General features: G+C 36.7%; 1 protein-coding gene across 5 annotated transcripts in view; it reads left to right on the forward strand.

The window, feature by feature from the left end:
- The first annotated feature begins 5256 nt into the window (after positions 1-5256).
- Positions 5257-16746, forward strand: part of LOC121733221 (broad-complex core protein isoforms 1/2/3/4/5) — a 46659-nt gene continuing 35169 nt past the window's right edge. For all 5 annotated transcript variants that reach the window (XM_042123408.1, XM_042123409.1, XM_042123411.1 and 2 more), the window contains exon 1: positions 5257-5641. The gene's annotated coding sequence lies outside the window, so the exon portion shown is untranslated. The remainder of the gene's footprint in view (positions 5642-16746) is intronic.

Here is a 16746-nt window from a genome sequence, read left to right on the forward strand (position 1 = left end):
TCTCTATTCCTTTACTCTCATAACCCGGTGGGACGGAAGACCGACACGACTGGCGAGAGATCAGGCGCAGGACCGACTTTTTTACACGCCCATCCGACGCATGGATCATCTTACTTGTCAGACAATCAGGTGATCAGCCTGCACTGTCCTAACCAAACTTGGAAATAACATGTTCCCAACGCGGGAATCGAACCCACGACCTCCGAGTCAAGAGCCGCGCTCTATACCACTAGACCACGGAGGCGTTTCATAAGAGGGGGGTAAAATCATAGTATACTAATAGTTGCAATGTGCTCTATAACTCCGTTACGCCAAATATCATTATCGCGGAAACCTTAAATTTTCCGGGATGAAAAGTATCCTACCCGGGACTCAAAGTATCTTTATAACAAACTAGCTTTGTCCCACGGCTTTGCTCGCATTAAGAAGTATTATTATTAATTAGGTATCAAAGTCTCAGCCCAATCGGTTTAAAATGGATAAAGTTTCATACTAACTTTCATCCCCTATTTTGTCTTCTTGGGGGTAGAATTGATCAAAATCCTTTCTTAGCGGATGCCTACGTCTTAACATCTACCTGTATGCCAAATTTCAGCCCGATCCGTCCAGTGGTTTTTACTGTGCCTTGATAGATCACTATGTCAGTCAGTGAAGTAAAATATTTGAAAAAATATTTTTAAATCAGTTAGTATTATTTGTAAACATTGTGTTACAAGGGTCGATCCACAATGGATGCTGGTATAGGTCTTCTTCAAATGCAAAATTTTGTCCTGTAAGTATTAAAAATTGAGTCTCTACGCTTCAAGTGTTTCGTCATGTTCCCTTATTCTTTACTACCAGTGCGATCTCTATTTTACACTACGAGTACATAACTTTATTTTACGAATATTTCTTGTAGAATCCTAGGGACACTGGCTCACACCCAGTACCAATGCGGAGCGCACGTCTATTCACCGTCACTGTCACAATACAACTGAAACTCTAGACCACTTGACAATGACTTATATAGATTACATCCCCACTACTGGTGTTTATGAGACAATGTTAAGTATGAGTAATGTTAAGTCTATCTGCACCGAGTAAACTCAAAATTAGTGGGTAGGCAGACACATGTACGTTACGGTTTTTTTAATTAATTTATGTATCTCGGGCATTGATTCGTAATACAAAATCTTTAAATGGAAACATCTTTAAAGGCACTTTGCACTTTTTTAACATTAAAAAATATAAACACGCCAGTAAACGAAACCTGATTGACAAGTAGTAGTAGAACAGTGAGGAAGTAATATCGCCCTCTCTTTCTACCGCTCGGTGAAAATAAATGCCTGCTGCTGTTTCGTCTTCACTTCTACCTGCACTTTTAGAGTACAACGCGTTATTTCGCTTCCACTTAGTCGTAGACAACTTCTAAGTACTTCCTAAAAAGCAATTTAAAACATTATTTTGATGGAAATCCATAACAAATAAGAGTAACGCGTTCTAGGAGGTTCTAGTAAAAACGACGAGTTTTGAGGACGTTTTCTAAAACTGTTGTCTACTGATATGCAAATATGAACCTTATTCTGACAGCAATAAGACAAGTACACTGTCGTATACAGTACAAAGTTGTTTAGTCGTTCATTTCCCTATCGACGCGCGTCTAACGGGGGAGGTTTTTTGTTTTTTGTGCGAGATGTGTAGACTGCAATGCTTTGCAATAGACAGTTTAGAATACTAGCTTTATACGACAGCTTTACCTGAATTAGGAATGGGAAGCAAACGTTTCATCCTTTCACATCTGAAGGTAAGTATAAAATATTCTTTAGTAGTGGTTGGTGTTATATTATGTTTAACTAAATGATGCCTGTAACACCGTTGCGCCAAAATCTATTTATTATTTATTGCGCGGGAATCGTACATTTTTCCGGAATAAAAAGTATTGTATGTTTTTTTTTATGAAATAGCAAACGAGCAAACGGGTCACCTGATGGAAAGCAACTTCCGTGGCCCATGGGCACTCGCAGCATCAGAAGAGCTGCAGGTGCGTTCCTTTTAAGAGGGAATAGGGTAATAGGGGAGGGTAGGGAAGGGAATAGGGTAGGGGATTGGGCCTCCGGTAAACTCACTCACTCGGCGAAACACAGCGCAAGCGCTGTTTCACGCCAGTTTTCTGTGAGAACGTGGTATTTCTCCGGTCGAGCCGGCCCATTCGTGCCGAAGCATGGCTCTCCCACGTGCACCACATGTCCTTTCCCGGGACTCAAAGCATTTTGTATAATATTAGTATGGATTTTTTGATAAATGATTTTTTAACAAAAAGTATTATTTATGGCGGTATTAAAAATTGATAAACGATACTTAAATATTATTAAGTATGGTACATAACTTACTTAGCAAAATATGTGTACAAAGTTTCATAATGATCGGTTGAGTACTTTTCGTGTGAAAGTGTAACAACAAGTAAACTTCATTCACATTAATAATTGTAATATTTGTTTTTTTTAAGATTCACAAACATATTCATTTGCAAGATAATAAAGAAAAAAATATTCTCGTAATTAATTATTATTATTATTAATTTTCTAATATCATATAGTGAAACTAGCCGCAATATATTATCAGTAAAATACTATTTCCTACGACTTTACTCGCGATTAACAAAAAGCTATCAAACCGCACGCTATCGAGATAAAAGCGTTCAACCCCTGATATTTCCGAGCTATATCCAGATATATTCAGTGATTTAGGCGTCAGAACTGAACTAACTCACAAAGTTTCTGCTACAGCTGTTATAGTATTAGTAAAGATTTATAAAATAACTATTTTCTTTAACTAATATTATAAGAACTATTAACTCTATTCAACGGCGTTGTTGATCGGATAATACAGGGTGTAGCAAAACTAAGTGATGATACTTTAGCGTGTGTATGTGTCCCTTATAAAGAGTTCACTGTGAAAGAAGCAGCGCTGAAAGAGCAAAATTTTGTGATTTGTATGGGCAAGCGTCCGGACGTCATGAATTTTTCCATACAAAGGTGAAAAAAGTTCCTTTTTCAGTGCTGCTACTTTCACAGCGATCTCTATACATATAGGGGACCCAGACATACCTTAAAGTAATATCACTTAGTTTTGTCATACCCTGTACAGGGTATGACAAAACTAAGGTATATTTAAACGTTAGCCAACCAAAAGCGTTAGAACTTAAGTCTTAATACCTCTAGATAAACTCCAGTCAAAACCCTCAGAGGAATGACGACTTCTGTGGCTCAGTTGGTGGGCTGTTGGTAGCTCAAGCCGGGGGTCGCGGGTTCGAATCCCGCCGACGGAACAAAAAGTTTTCAAAGTTCCTGGGTCGTGGATGTGTATTAAATATGTGTGTCATATAATAAAAATCTTAAATATTATATTAAGTATAGTATAAAAGTATTAAATATATTTCCGTTGTCTGGTACCCGTAACACAAGTCCTTCAGGTACTTAGCACGGGGCCAGACTGACGTGGTGTGAAGCGTCCATAGATATTATTATTATATTAAATTATATTATAGGCTTCAGTGGTTCTAGTAAGGACGCTATATGCGCAGACTGAAGGATATAATCCTCGTTTAGTTACTCAAGATTACAAATTATACAACTGCTAAGTAATATCATTTGTAATCTTGATCTGTAGACTAATAGAAAACGTCATTTACAATCCTAAAACGGAACTATACATTAGTAAACTGTACACGCCTAGAGTAAAATAAGGAATAGCAGTAATTAAACCGTCTAAATGAAATCGTTAATTCAGTGTAAGCATTGTCTTAAGCCCTATAGACTCTCGCACAGCTCTCATTTTGAGAGCCTCTCAGTTTAAAATAGGCATCGAACTGATGATGATGGCGTGCCGGGCCGCATGGCTGAAGCTCGTCAAACGGTTTCCTAATCACAAATATTCCGTGACTGCGGCCGATCGCTCCGCAAATCATATTCACCGAAAAGCCGGAAAAACGAGAGAAAAACCGGTATTGTTTCTACTAATAAAAACTTCTAATAAACATGCAACTAAGCTCGGGCTTCCGGGCAAATAAAACATAAAAATATATCCTATTTTCATAGGGCGAGGGTGGCGGCCCCGGCCCCCTGCGCAAAAACCCGAAAACATCCAAATGAAAATGAGGAGGGAGTCTGTTGGTAATTCATTTTTAACATTAGCTCTGTGTGAGTGTACAGTCGCGGGCATGCTAATGTCTATTGTCTATGGCCATCATTATTAAGGACTTCCTATTGAAGTATAATTCAATATTATATTGTACTTGTGTATCATAAAATATCATAATGTACATGTGTATTTGATTAATATAACTTATTAATTCCTCATCGTAATTAACTAATTAGATGACAGTTATACGAAATTTAACTATTAATAAGAATTAATCATAACATGGCGTAAAACTAAGTATAACTTGAAGTATATCTCGGTTTGCCGCCTACAGGGCACCTCGTAGGCGGCGCTACGGCGCGCTACGACGATTCTGTACTTGTATTATGATTGTTTTATGCATTATTTCGTGCTCTCTTCTGTTGCTTTATTGCTGAAGAGAATGTTCATTATCGTAACGAGAGATTAATTAAACTCATTATTATTTTATTAAAACTAGTTACTAATCATAGTCACTCGTGACGTGTGCGAATAAATTAACTCCTTACCCATAAGTGTAAGTTTTCGCAAGTTTTTAACCTTTCTTATTATGTTTGAATTAAAAGTTTATTACCTATATTTTAATAGTGTAATGTAATGTCATACGAGTAGTTAATTAGCGTAACGTCGTCGACTGTACCCCCACACTACGACGAACGCAATTTGTATTAGATTTAATTTGCTCCCCCCGTGCGTGCCTCCTCGAACGCGCTAAAAAATCTGCATACATCTCTCTCCCGCGGTAAGTACGGGCAAGTCGGGCAAGGCGGGTAAGTGCGGGCAAGTGTGGGCGAGTACGACGTGCGGACAAAGTTTGCGGTCCGGGCAGGCTGCAGTCGCCTGCAGTCCGCACGCCGCGGCGCCGCACCGTCGAGTGCCGCGAGTTAAAAACTCCGCGGGCTCGCGCAGCGGCCCGACGCCCGTAATACCACCCCCGCGTAATGATTTTTTGGCGATGAATTTATATTCGCGCGCGAGCGGTGCCACTTTTTCGCCCCCCACGCCCGCCCCCCACTCATTAACGCAACCCAGATATGCAATTCTGATCTTTGACGAGGAGGCTGTAGTGTCGGCGGGCGGCTCGCCGGGAGAGGGCGCGCGTTGTTTTTTCCCGCCCGGCTTCATTATTGATGGCATCGGGCCGGTAATGCGGAAGCATGTGTGAACGTTTCGTTACAAAAGGTGGCCGCGGCCCGCGCTGACGGGGCAGACCGGCCGGACCCAGCCGGACAGCCGGACGGCCGCTCGGTACTAGAGTAGATTCACTTAGAAAAAAAAAATTAAAAAAAAATTGGCGAAAGTTCGGTCGGGCGGCAAACGAACGAAGTTAGTCGGTCGCGGGGCGCGAGTGACGGCGGCGGAGTCAGGCGCGGTCTCACGCGCGGCGCCCACCGTGTGTTGTTGTGTTGCCGGACGTTGACTCGGGACTTTGTTGATGTTTTGTTAATTTGTTGCTTACATGCTGAGCCGGCCCACCGACCAGGTAAGTGCCTAGATTATTAACTGGCGTCCTGAATTTTGCAAAACAGAAAAACCCAGTAAATTCAAATTAGAATTTTTGAAAAATTAAATTTCTTTTAAATTGATATTAATTTAAATATTGCTCTTTAAATATTAAACTTCAAACTTTATTTTTTTTTACATTTAAAAATCTTATTTCTGCAAATCTTTAAATTTTATAGTATTTTGTATTTAGCAATTTATTGGAAATTTTTATGTTTAAGAAATTTTAATACTAAAGAACAAATTAATGTAATAAGAAGATAGCAACAAGCCCTGACACAGTTAGGGGAATGAGAAATTAATTAAAAAAAAATCTTTAAATAATTTAAATTCTTTTTCCGTTCATATTTAAAACAATATGTTTTTTTAAATACTTAGTTATAAAGTTTGAATGAAATTTAAACAAAACATTTCTGAGAAGAGGAATACTCAAGGAAAGGATTAAATAAATAATTCATTTCCTATAGCAAACTCACAACCCATTGAGGAAAAAGTTCTTATTTTTAATAACTCACAATTCAATAAAAAAAATAAAGTTCTAAGAAAAGAATTTTAAAATTGCACTTTCAATATTGTCATTCAAAACATGCTAATTTTCGTGAGTGGAGTCTTGTGATCTATGAACAATTAGGGTGACCCTGCTTGACCCTGGCATTCTCATGGTAATGGACCCTAGTGGCCCTAGCTGGGCTGCAAGTGCGCGCCTAGCTCCGGCCCTGCACCGTGACGTCATAATCACATTGACTTATGCAACAAGACGGTCCGCAGAATTATTTGCATAAAATTAATAATAGAGTACGAAAATCAAATAATGAAAATATTTTTTGTTACTTTAATAGATTTAAAAAGAAGTTATTTATTTCGTTCTATTTTAATAAACATAAAACACAAGCTATTGTATGTGTGTGAAACCTTATTATTGAAACAATGTTCTAAAAGTTTTAACTTTGTTAAACTATTTAGAAATAAATATTTTGATTTTGAAAATGCTAAAATGTATGGTTTTGAAAAACCAAATAGTATATTTTACGCCTATTTTTTATTAAGCTCAAATTTTAAAAATAATTATAATTTATTGCATAAAATAATTTCTACAGCAATTTTATATTATCATTAACTATTTTACCCTAACTATGCTATGCTCCGTCTAAATTTTCATTTTTTTAAGAAAAATGTAACCACAGTAAGGTCTACGCTTTAGTCTCGTAGCGCACATTCGTAGTTCGCGCGCTAGCACATTCGCAGGGAGCGCGCACGCTGCACGAGGTCCGACGTGCAGGACGCGCGCTGCACGCGGCCCCTCCGGCCCAGCATCCTATTGTAGCATAGACAACTTACCAGTATTATAATTTCTAATTGTACTTTTCGCAACCGTCCCAATATTCAAATGTAACAACGGTCGCATTACGAGTAGACGTAGACGAGTGCGAATCGCTCGCGGTCGTTTTGTGTATCGGACTGCAGGTGCGAGATGCAGACGGGCCGTCATCGATTCCGCCGAAACAATCCTCCGGCGGCAGACTAGGAAAAAGTAAAAAACCTCCCGCCGTCTCCGTTCTAATCGCGGGGCACGCACGCGCGGCCCTAATTGCACACCCCACCCGGAAAAAAGGGCACGGATTAGCATACAGCCTCGCGGGCGGGGGCCGGGGCCGCCGGGCCGCGCGGCTGCGTGCGCGCCGCAGTCGCCGTCGGCCGCGCGCCCAGCATGCACCCGCGACCCCGCACCACCCGCGACCGCTCCACACGCCGATCTAGTGCAGTGCGGGACGTGGATTCGAATCTAGAATTTTTGGTGAGTTTTTTTAATTCGGTGCGTTATCGCGAGTGACGTTAGAACTAGAATTCGGCGATAGCCGGGAGCAAGGTCGTGCCACACGATAATATTATTTGCACAAAAAATATGCTAGTTATGGATAACCTCATTTTAGGACAGCGCGCGTCTGTTCTAAAATTCTAGATCGCAATAGATCCACTTTCGGGGCGCTTATCGCGGCTAGTTATCGCGTCGCTATTTTGCAGTGAAATGATAAAATCCTAAAAAAAATCTAACCTCTCAGTCGGTGGTTTTTCGAGAGTGTAGGTGCGATTCAAGTGCTAGTGTGCGGCTATCGGGGAGTGTCATCATCGTCGGGCCGACAGCGGTTTCCCGCCGCCCGTCCCTCACCAGACTTGAGTCGGTCCCTCGGCCTGAATTACATAATTTTACTATCGCTCGTCACAAACGTAGGGCGGGAAACTACTTTTCGAAAATATGAAACTTTCAGGTTTAGTACTCTCACGTGTTTCTTGAGGTACTTATTAAATTAGAATGGTTTATTAATAAAGTTCTGCATTTTTTGGTTATGTTATCATGTAACGCATGATAACATAACCAAAAATGCAGATTCAACATAGATTGAATAATAGTTTCATTATGATAAGACTTGCAAAACGTAGTGTATACAATATAACTAAGTGCGCTTTTGACTATATTTTATAAAGTTCTAAAAAGTTTTACTTTTTAATAATATAGGTACATTCATAATAATTTAAAAAATAATCATCATCATTAAAGTATCATTAAAATTCTTAAAACAATTAAAATATGAGTTATCTACAAACCTAAAATTTCCAATTCACACAAATAGTTTAGCTGGGGTAGTATTTTATTTTACTAATAAATTATGAATAACTTTTGTTTAAGTACTTATTATTTTTTAAGTTTTTCTTGATATATGTTAATTTTGTGTAAAGCTTATAAAAGTTGAAAATTGAAAATGAATTTATAGCTTACATTTTATTCAATAATATTAAGCTTTCAAAGTTACTATTGGAGAATGTTATTATAATAAGTAGGTATAATTAATTAAAACAGACATTAAAAATCTAAGATGCAAATTATAAAATATAATAACATAATTATAAAGGTTGTAGATGTATAAAACTTAAGCCCGCTGAAGAAAGAAAAGCATTCTAGGGTTGTTTCTCTACCAGCAAGGATTTTAAGCTCTAAAGCTTAAAGTTCTATTTCTAAAGTGAAAAAGCCTAATTAAAAATACTTAATATTAAGTCTTGCATTAAAAATAAATAATTCTAGCTGACACGGCAAACTCTGTTATGCCTTATTTGGAAAGTAGATGATGACCGCAGCTCAGCTCAGCACACCACATGAGCTCAGCACACCACATGAGCACACGAAATTTCATCAAAATAGTTCCAGCCGTTTCGAAAGATTGTATCGAACATTGCGACCCAAGATTTTATATTTTATTCGATTCGTCGTTATATATTTCAACATAAAAATAATACATAAAATAGTTGTGGCAATATAAAAGAAATAATACTGATGATTTAATAAAGTTCATTAACATCTAGTCGTTGTTATATTTAGTACAATTATGCATTAGAGGGAAAAACGATAATATAGTGTATTATACATACACTATATTATCGTAGACAGCAGCTGCTGCAAAATCCCAGTAGGTATCCTCTAAAATGCAATTTAACCTTTTTGACCTTAAAATTATCAACGAAGGAGATACTTAGATTTTTTTTAACTCACCGCCGCACTCAGGGACAGAATGTTAATTTCAATGATTACTTGGCTTATATTTAATGAAGATTTTGACAAAATCTTAATAAATTTTCTGTCGATATTGTTCTGGCATTTCCTCTCTCTGACACAGCTAAAGCGCTGTTTAAAATTGTGATTAAGTACTGGTTTTCGTCGTCGTCAAATTGTGTAATATCATATTATATTAATTATGTAGATGGTCTCGGAGTGACGTAGTTTGTAAGAACAAAAACTCCTTATATAAAGATTTAAAAAATCAATGGCTCGTCTTGGCGGGGGCACTACCGTTCCCCCAGATCAGTCTCTTCTTAATTGTTAATCGTCATCGAGTTTTTGTACAAAATATTTTAAATTCTCTTAGTTTTGACCGCAATTAATATTATTTCAGTATTAAGTTATGTTGTACCTGTATTCTAAGATACTTACAAATATGAGAGCTTGAACACTTAAAAATATTGAAATTGTCTAGCAAGTAAAAAAAAGAATCATAAACTAAACTAATTTTGAAAAGTATTCTGGAATTTATAATAAATGTGATAATGTAAATTTAGAAAATTGGGCTAGAAATAACATAAAATTCTAGGTAAAAGTTTCAATTGAAAGATTTTAGATTAAAATTGTACCAAACTACTAATATTTAAACCTTAAATAAGTATACACTTTTTACAATTATTAAGTCCTGTTTAATATCTTTTGCAAAATCACTTTTCATAAGTCTCCTTTATGAGAAAAAAAAAATTATAAGGCTGCGTCATGCAGATTCAATACACAAAATTATTACAAGTATATAGTATGCAGCTGTAGTACTACTTAACTTGTATATGTTTGAAAACATATTAGGCGATATCTTATATGCCTAAATATACAGTTTATCCTGGTTACTGTATACGTTTAGACTCTAGCCCATTAGACCACAGATCTCCTAATTGAATTAGTACTTACGTAAATTATTTTCCTTGTAAAATCAAAAACATAATAGTGGTTAATATATTGTGTTTATTACAATAATGTTTCTGTCTACGTTTAAATTGCAAAGATAGTATGTAATCCTGAAAGAGCAATCAGTAAAATAAAAATATAGGTCTGGTGATTGAAGCTTTATTCTTAATAGCTAATCTAGTGCTTGTGATTGGTTAACGTCAAAATATTTACCAATGAACAGCGCTGTTGAATAGATAAACTCCTGACAAAAATCACAGAAACTGGGCTAAAATTGATTCAATGCCTAACTTTACTTTTCAGTAGATACTGACGTTTTGGAGTCATTAGAGAGCGAGAAACTATTTTAATGAGTATGTCCATATTATGACAATATACAGGGTGTAACAAAACTAATTGATACTACTTTAGAGTGTATACGTGTAGAGTACACTGTGAAAGTAGCAGTGCTGAAAGAGCAAGAAATGTTATGATTTTTATGGGCAGGCGCCCAATAGTCATGATATTTCCATCCAAAAGTTAAAAAAAAACTCTTTCAGCGCTGCCACTTTCACAGCGAGCCCTATATAATCCATACTCAACCCAAAGTATAATCATTAATCACTTAGTTTTGTTATAGCCTTTATGATTTCAAGTCATAATGTGATTAACGAACCCGCAGGCCGCATATTACATACACGGTACCATCGGGGAAATTGACTCCTAGGCAGTTGACAGACCAACGTCATTTGGTCGGATCATGTCAATTCAATGTTAATTATGATCGGCAGGGCTTGACGTGACGCGACTAAATTACGTGGGTCCCCTATCTGCCTAGGAATCAACTTCTCTGATAGTACAATCTCAAAAACTTGATTTTTGTTAGAAGGCAGATGTTTTGAATACAATATGTCTGGGATACTTTTACCCTTTTCCCTAAGTGTTACATTCCAGTTTTACAGACACCGAGTCTGTCTGGATGTATTTCACCTTAGACATAAAATTCATTATAATTTTATGTCTAAGGTGAAAGGATAAGGTCAGTTACTTTAATAATAATAAGTTTAAAAAGTAACATCTGAACAGGAAACTCTGAAGACTTTGTATACCTGTAAATAGAAATGTTTTGTAAAATTTACGAATATCAGAACAAAAATTATTGTGATTTACATGTTCTTTAAAACTTATTTTAATGGTATATTATACGCTATAAAAATTGCATTACCACTTGCTTGTTTTTTTAATTTTTATTTTGTGTACATTATTAAAAAACATACAGCTTCCGACAATAATAATAATAATTTAACAAAAAAGTACATCAGAAAACAAGTGAACAAAACATAATGAAGACCAAAGAATGAAAAATCATTACCTACAGATAATCGCTTAAAAATATGTTTACACCTGAGGTTTGCACTATACAAATCTCATTCTCATCTCTCTCATGTATTTAATTCCGCATTCAGAGACATTTATATGATGAAGCTTCAATTTTGACACTATTAATGAACGGCTTATGCCAAATCTTCATTAATAACCGTTAATACTGTTTCTCTGAGTGGCAGTAAGAGACCACCGGGGGAGGTGTCCCCTTACTTCTGTGACTTCTGGCACAATCCCGGAACATGTATTCTCATTGTCCCTTATCTACATTACTGGAGAACCCGCGGGCGTCTCATTATAACATTATTATAAACAATCGTAAGTGGACACCGTTGATAGTCTACTATTGTCTATGTTTAGGTATCTCTAATTTCTAGATGTCTAAATTCTTTCACATAGTTATATTACTAGATCACGCGCAACTCCGATACGTACAAACCGTACATTTTTCCGGAACAAAAATTATCCTACGTCAAAAAGTATTAAAATCGGTTCAGCGGTTTGAGCGTGAAGAGGTAACAGACAGACACACATCCGCATTTTTAATATGGAAGTGTAAATATAATATAGTGCAATATAAACAATACAATGTTTGTTTTTGTTCGACACGTTAAAAAATCGATTGGCAGACAACGACAAAATAATAAATATATAACTACAAGATGATGCCAACTCCGTTGCGCCAAAGTTTATCGCGTAGGAACCGCACATTTTTCCGGGATAAAGAGTATCCTACGTCTTTTCCTGGGTAAAGTATCCCCATACCAAATTTCAACAAAATCGATTTAGCGGCTTGACCGTGAAGAGGTAACAGACAAACAGACACACTTTCGCATTTATAATATTAGTATGGAAGAATGGATAATTTCTATATACACAGTAATTAATAACGATACCCAAAAATGATTTGAGGTTAGAGCGAGACCGCGATAAATCATCATCATCAGCCGCTTACCACGCCAGAATTACCGCGGTTACACTTACCGGAATATGCAGTATCCAGTTGGCACTAAAATGAACCTTAGGAGGCATTGTTAAAGTCTAACTTACAACTAACAGTTTAACAATAAGTATGTGTCGTCAGCATTTGATACTGAATGGGTAAAGTAAGGTATAAGATTTGGAAAACATTCACTCGATTCTATATTATACAATTTATTAGACATAATATTATACACGTTTCTGTAGGTTCAACAGATTTTATTATTTAATATATCCAATATCCATACTAACATTATAAATGCGAAAGTCTATCTGTTCGTTACTTCTTCACGCCCAAACCGCTAAACCGATTTTGCTGAAACTTGGTATGGAGATATTTTGAGTCCCGAGAAAGGTATAGGATACATTTTATCCCAGAAAGATGTACGGTTCCCGCGCGATAAATGAATTTTGGTGTAACGAATTAGCGAGGGTCGTCTTGTTTAAAATAAAAAATGTTGGAGACATTTCGTAGATTCTAGTCAGCGTATTACAAAACAACGACATTACACTTCCACACAAATATTTATTTGTTTACTGCAACGATTGCTACATCCGCCCTGTTTAAAAGATAGTATGCATTTTCATAACACTTTTTAATCATAGTATATCCCGCGACCTGAGCACTTTTATGGTACACTTTACGGAAAAACTATCAGGCGTATTGATTTGTGCCATAGTAATTTTTGTTTATATGTAGATATGTGTTATCATCGGTCAGTGAAGGTTTGGTTACTATTAAAATAAAATATAAAAAACTGCCTTAAAGATTATTACCACGCAGGATCGACGCGAGACCTCACAAAGCTCGGCTTTTAGCTAGTAATTCTAAATCTCACCTAATGGCTAATTCCATAAGTATTTTGATTATATGCCTCTCGCCTGATCTCATCTAAAACCTAGTTGTGTAAGGACATTACGTGTGTTCAGATTTTTGTTTTTTAATCAGTGTTGGCAAGCGACCGCGACCGACATAAATTTAAATAAAATGCCACTTTATGACCTAGGCTATAGGTTTCATTTTCTACCAACACTGGTCTAGCGACTCATGCCGCCGCTGCTTGTAGCAAAACCTTTACAAAACAATTTTTAGAGTAAACCCACTAACATGAGTATGACGCATCATAGTAGTGTTCTTGTTCCAAATCTTGACATTAATAAAGATCAAGGGTACACTGATTATTAACTAGGGAGGTTCGAGGTCGATAGTCGAAGCCATCCCGTAATCTACCTCTAGTATTCGGCACACCTTATCGCGCGATTCGCAATCTGCGCCGATAGCTAGCCCTGCCCTAGGTTAGTGATGTGACGTTGTCGATAGTTTCTCGTGTCATTCGAATTTCTTGAAATTAATTGATACTTAGATTATAAAGCTTGTTGCCTAGAACATTTATCAGTTTTAGAACGTTTACAATGTTCAAGAATCATAATAATAATATTATGTAATTGAAGTGTAATAAAAATATTAAATTCAAAAATATATACTTAAGATCAATATTTTTTATTTCCTAAGCAGAATGCTTGGATGCGTATCAGAATCATTTATTTCAGGAAATTGGTATATAAGGATCGGACAACTTGGCGTTCATTGAGGCCTATGTCCAGAAGTGGACGAACATAGGCTGAATATTATATAGAAAAGAAGCTTATTAAAACAAAAACAAAAATTCGTTCATACCCATTTTTGCTATTGCCAGATTTTAAAATGTGAATCAAAAAGAAGTAATTAATAAATATATTTATATTTTGTTATGTGTAACAACACGGATGGTGCCATCCGAAACCGAAGCAGGTAAACGAGGGTGTGGTTGTGGATTAAGCCAGATAAGTTTGTCACTCTCACTAGATGAAGGTCTATAGTCCACAGGCTTTGAGTGAACATTTTAATTTGTTGCAGTTGATAATTGAAGTAGGAGTTTAGACTTTACAGTTTATTAATTAAAAAAATATATTTTGTTGGTAAAAATTATTCAAAAAGGCAGTGTTATCGCTTTAATGGTTGCGTTCAGATTATTTTTTATTTATTTATTTAGAATTATCAACATAGCATAATTTACGTTGACAAAAGAAAACAAACAATTTTAGTGACATAGTGATTAAAATAATATGACTTCCAATTTTAAAATGTTTTAGGATTTTTAGCATGCTAATAATATTATAGATATCTTCTACTCCTCTTTTCTTCTGATTGATTTCGTTGCGGGTCCCAATTGACAGATTTAGCTTGTCCCTCTGGCACCCTTGATATTAAAGGGTTTTCGTGATTGGCTCCCACTGTTGAATGTGTGGTGGCCTAATATCCCGCATATTTTTTTTGAAATGCAAATAGTATATCAATAAGCATTTATATCGACTGTTCTGTTTGGTTTATCGACTTACTTGCAGCACATCACTACCAGTGCAGGGCTTATCGCGTTTTTAATATGTTGAATAAATATTAGTTTTGCAAATTTCATCCAACCACTATAACTCTGTCTGGCCAACTGTGATACTAAAATCAATCCGTCTGGGGTCGAGTTTAGAAACACTATTTTAGAATCCCAAGCCGACCATAGCAATGTTTGAAATGCAACGGTGGGTCTGATTGTTACCTCTTCAAGCTTTTTAATCTAATTTTGATTAATAAACTAATCTAATATATAAAAATAAGTCGGGTTTTCCTTTCTGACGCTATAACTCTAGAACGCACGAACCGATTTCCAAGGTTTTGCATTCGTTGGAAAGGTCTCGGGCTCCGTGAGGTCTTTAGGAATTTTTTTTAGAAAAAACGTCAAGAGAACAGCAGGAAAATAGGGAAAATCATTTTATGGCAAAACAACGCTTGCCGGGACAGCTAATGGGATACAGAATATTTTTTATTGCGTAAAGATGTATGGTTACATCAAGATAACTTTTATGACTGGTTTATTATTTGCAAAATGTCTAAAACTTTATTGCACCGTCTGTTTATAACACGGTGAACGTGCATTTTTCTAAAATAAAATCTGTCTAATGCCCTTTCCCGACACCTAGGCTGGTATAAATAGTCAGTACTTAAGATGCGACCCGGTCTCAAGACGCGGTTCGGCTCTGTGATTGGTCCAAATTTTGACAGCCAACCAATCACAGAGCCTGAACCGTGTCTTGAGACCGAGATGCATCTTAAGTACTGACTATTCATACCGGCCTTAGAGCTATAACTTACCGGGACGCCACCGCGACGTAGCCAGCGACGTTACCATGGCAACGTCCAAGCAACGTATGGCGTCTTAACGTCACCGCAAAGCGCTATTTTTCTAAAGTTAAGTTTAAAAACGCCGCAAAGCGTACGTAGCGACGTAGCTCAGGTGACATGGTAACGTCACTGGCTACATCGCGATGGCGTCCCGAGTTAAAGCCCGTATCTGTATACTTCTCAAAATCGCTTGAGCTGAAGAACTGCGAAGATAGACAGAAAACATTAGCATCTTTTGTTACAAACATGACAAACAGACTTTTACATCTATTAGTAATCAAAGTGATCTATTGTATCATAGTAACTGATAGCAATGTTTACTACGAGTGCATTAGCATCGTTTATTTTTAATTACGTAAGATATGTGCTGTAGGTCCTTCCGTGTGTCTATGACCCGCTACAGGACGACGACTTCTGTTACATTTTTCTTATCGTCCGCTAGTTATGGCGAAAACTATTCTTCTGTATGCTAGTATATTTTATACAAAGGCCACTAAGTAAATAAAAATATAGCCCAAACGTTAAGACGGTGCTCTAACATATTTTCGGCGTACATTGTTATAATTTCTCTAGTCATATGTCAAATCTATCTAGCTCTAGTATCAAACATGAAAAATACATATAGCCCAAAAAAAACCCTTTTTGGAAGCCTGGTAGAACTACGTCAAACATAATGTAGAGGTAGAAACTTAAAATTTCGCACACGTGTTTTAATAATTCAAGCTTTCAATGAAATTTTTAAAATTAAACTTCCAAGAAAAAGGCAGCTTCGGTGATTTCGGACAGGTGTCAAAACATCCATATTTAGTTAGGTCTGTTTTAGTACTTTAGGGTCGTTTTCTGTTGTTGAATAAAACTTCATTTAGTAAGTTTGTTAAAATGGGTTTTTCTACGAGGTGTATTTTGCCGTTAGGGTCCGACACACCGGGAAGTTGGCGCAGTATAAAACAGCTATTTAAAAATGATCTTTATTCTCTTCCTAAGACGTTTTCTATTGCAAGAGCTAACAAGCTCGAGTTAAGTCTTTACGCTA

Source organism: Aricia agestis, chromosome 13 (assembly GCF_905147365.1).
Source record: "Aricia agestis chromosome 13, ilAriAges1.1, whole genome shotgun sequence".
NCBI lineage: Eukaryota > Metazoa > Arthropoda > Insecta > Lepidoptera > Lycaenidae > Aricia > Aricia agestis.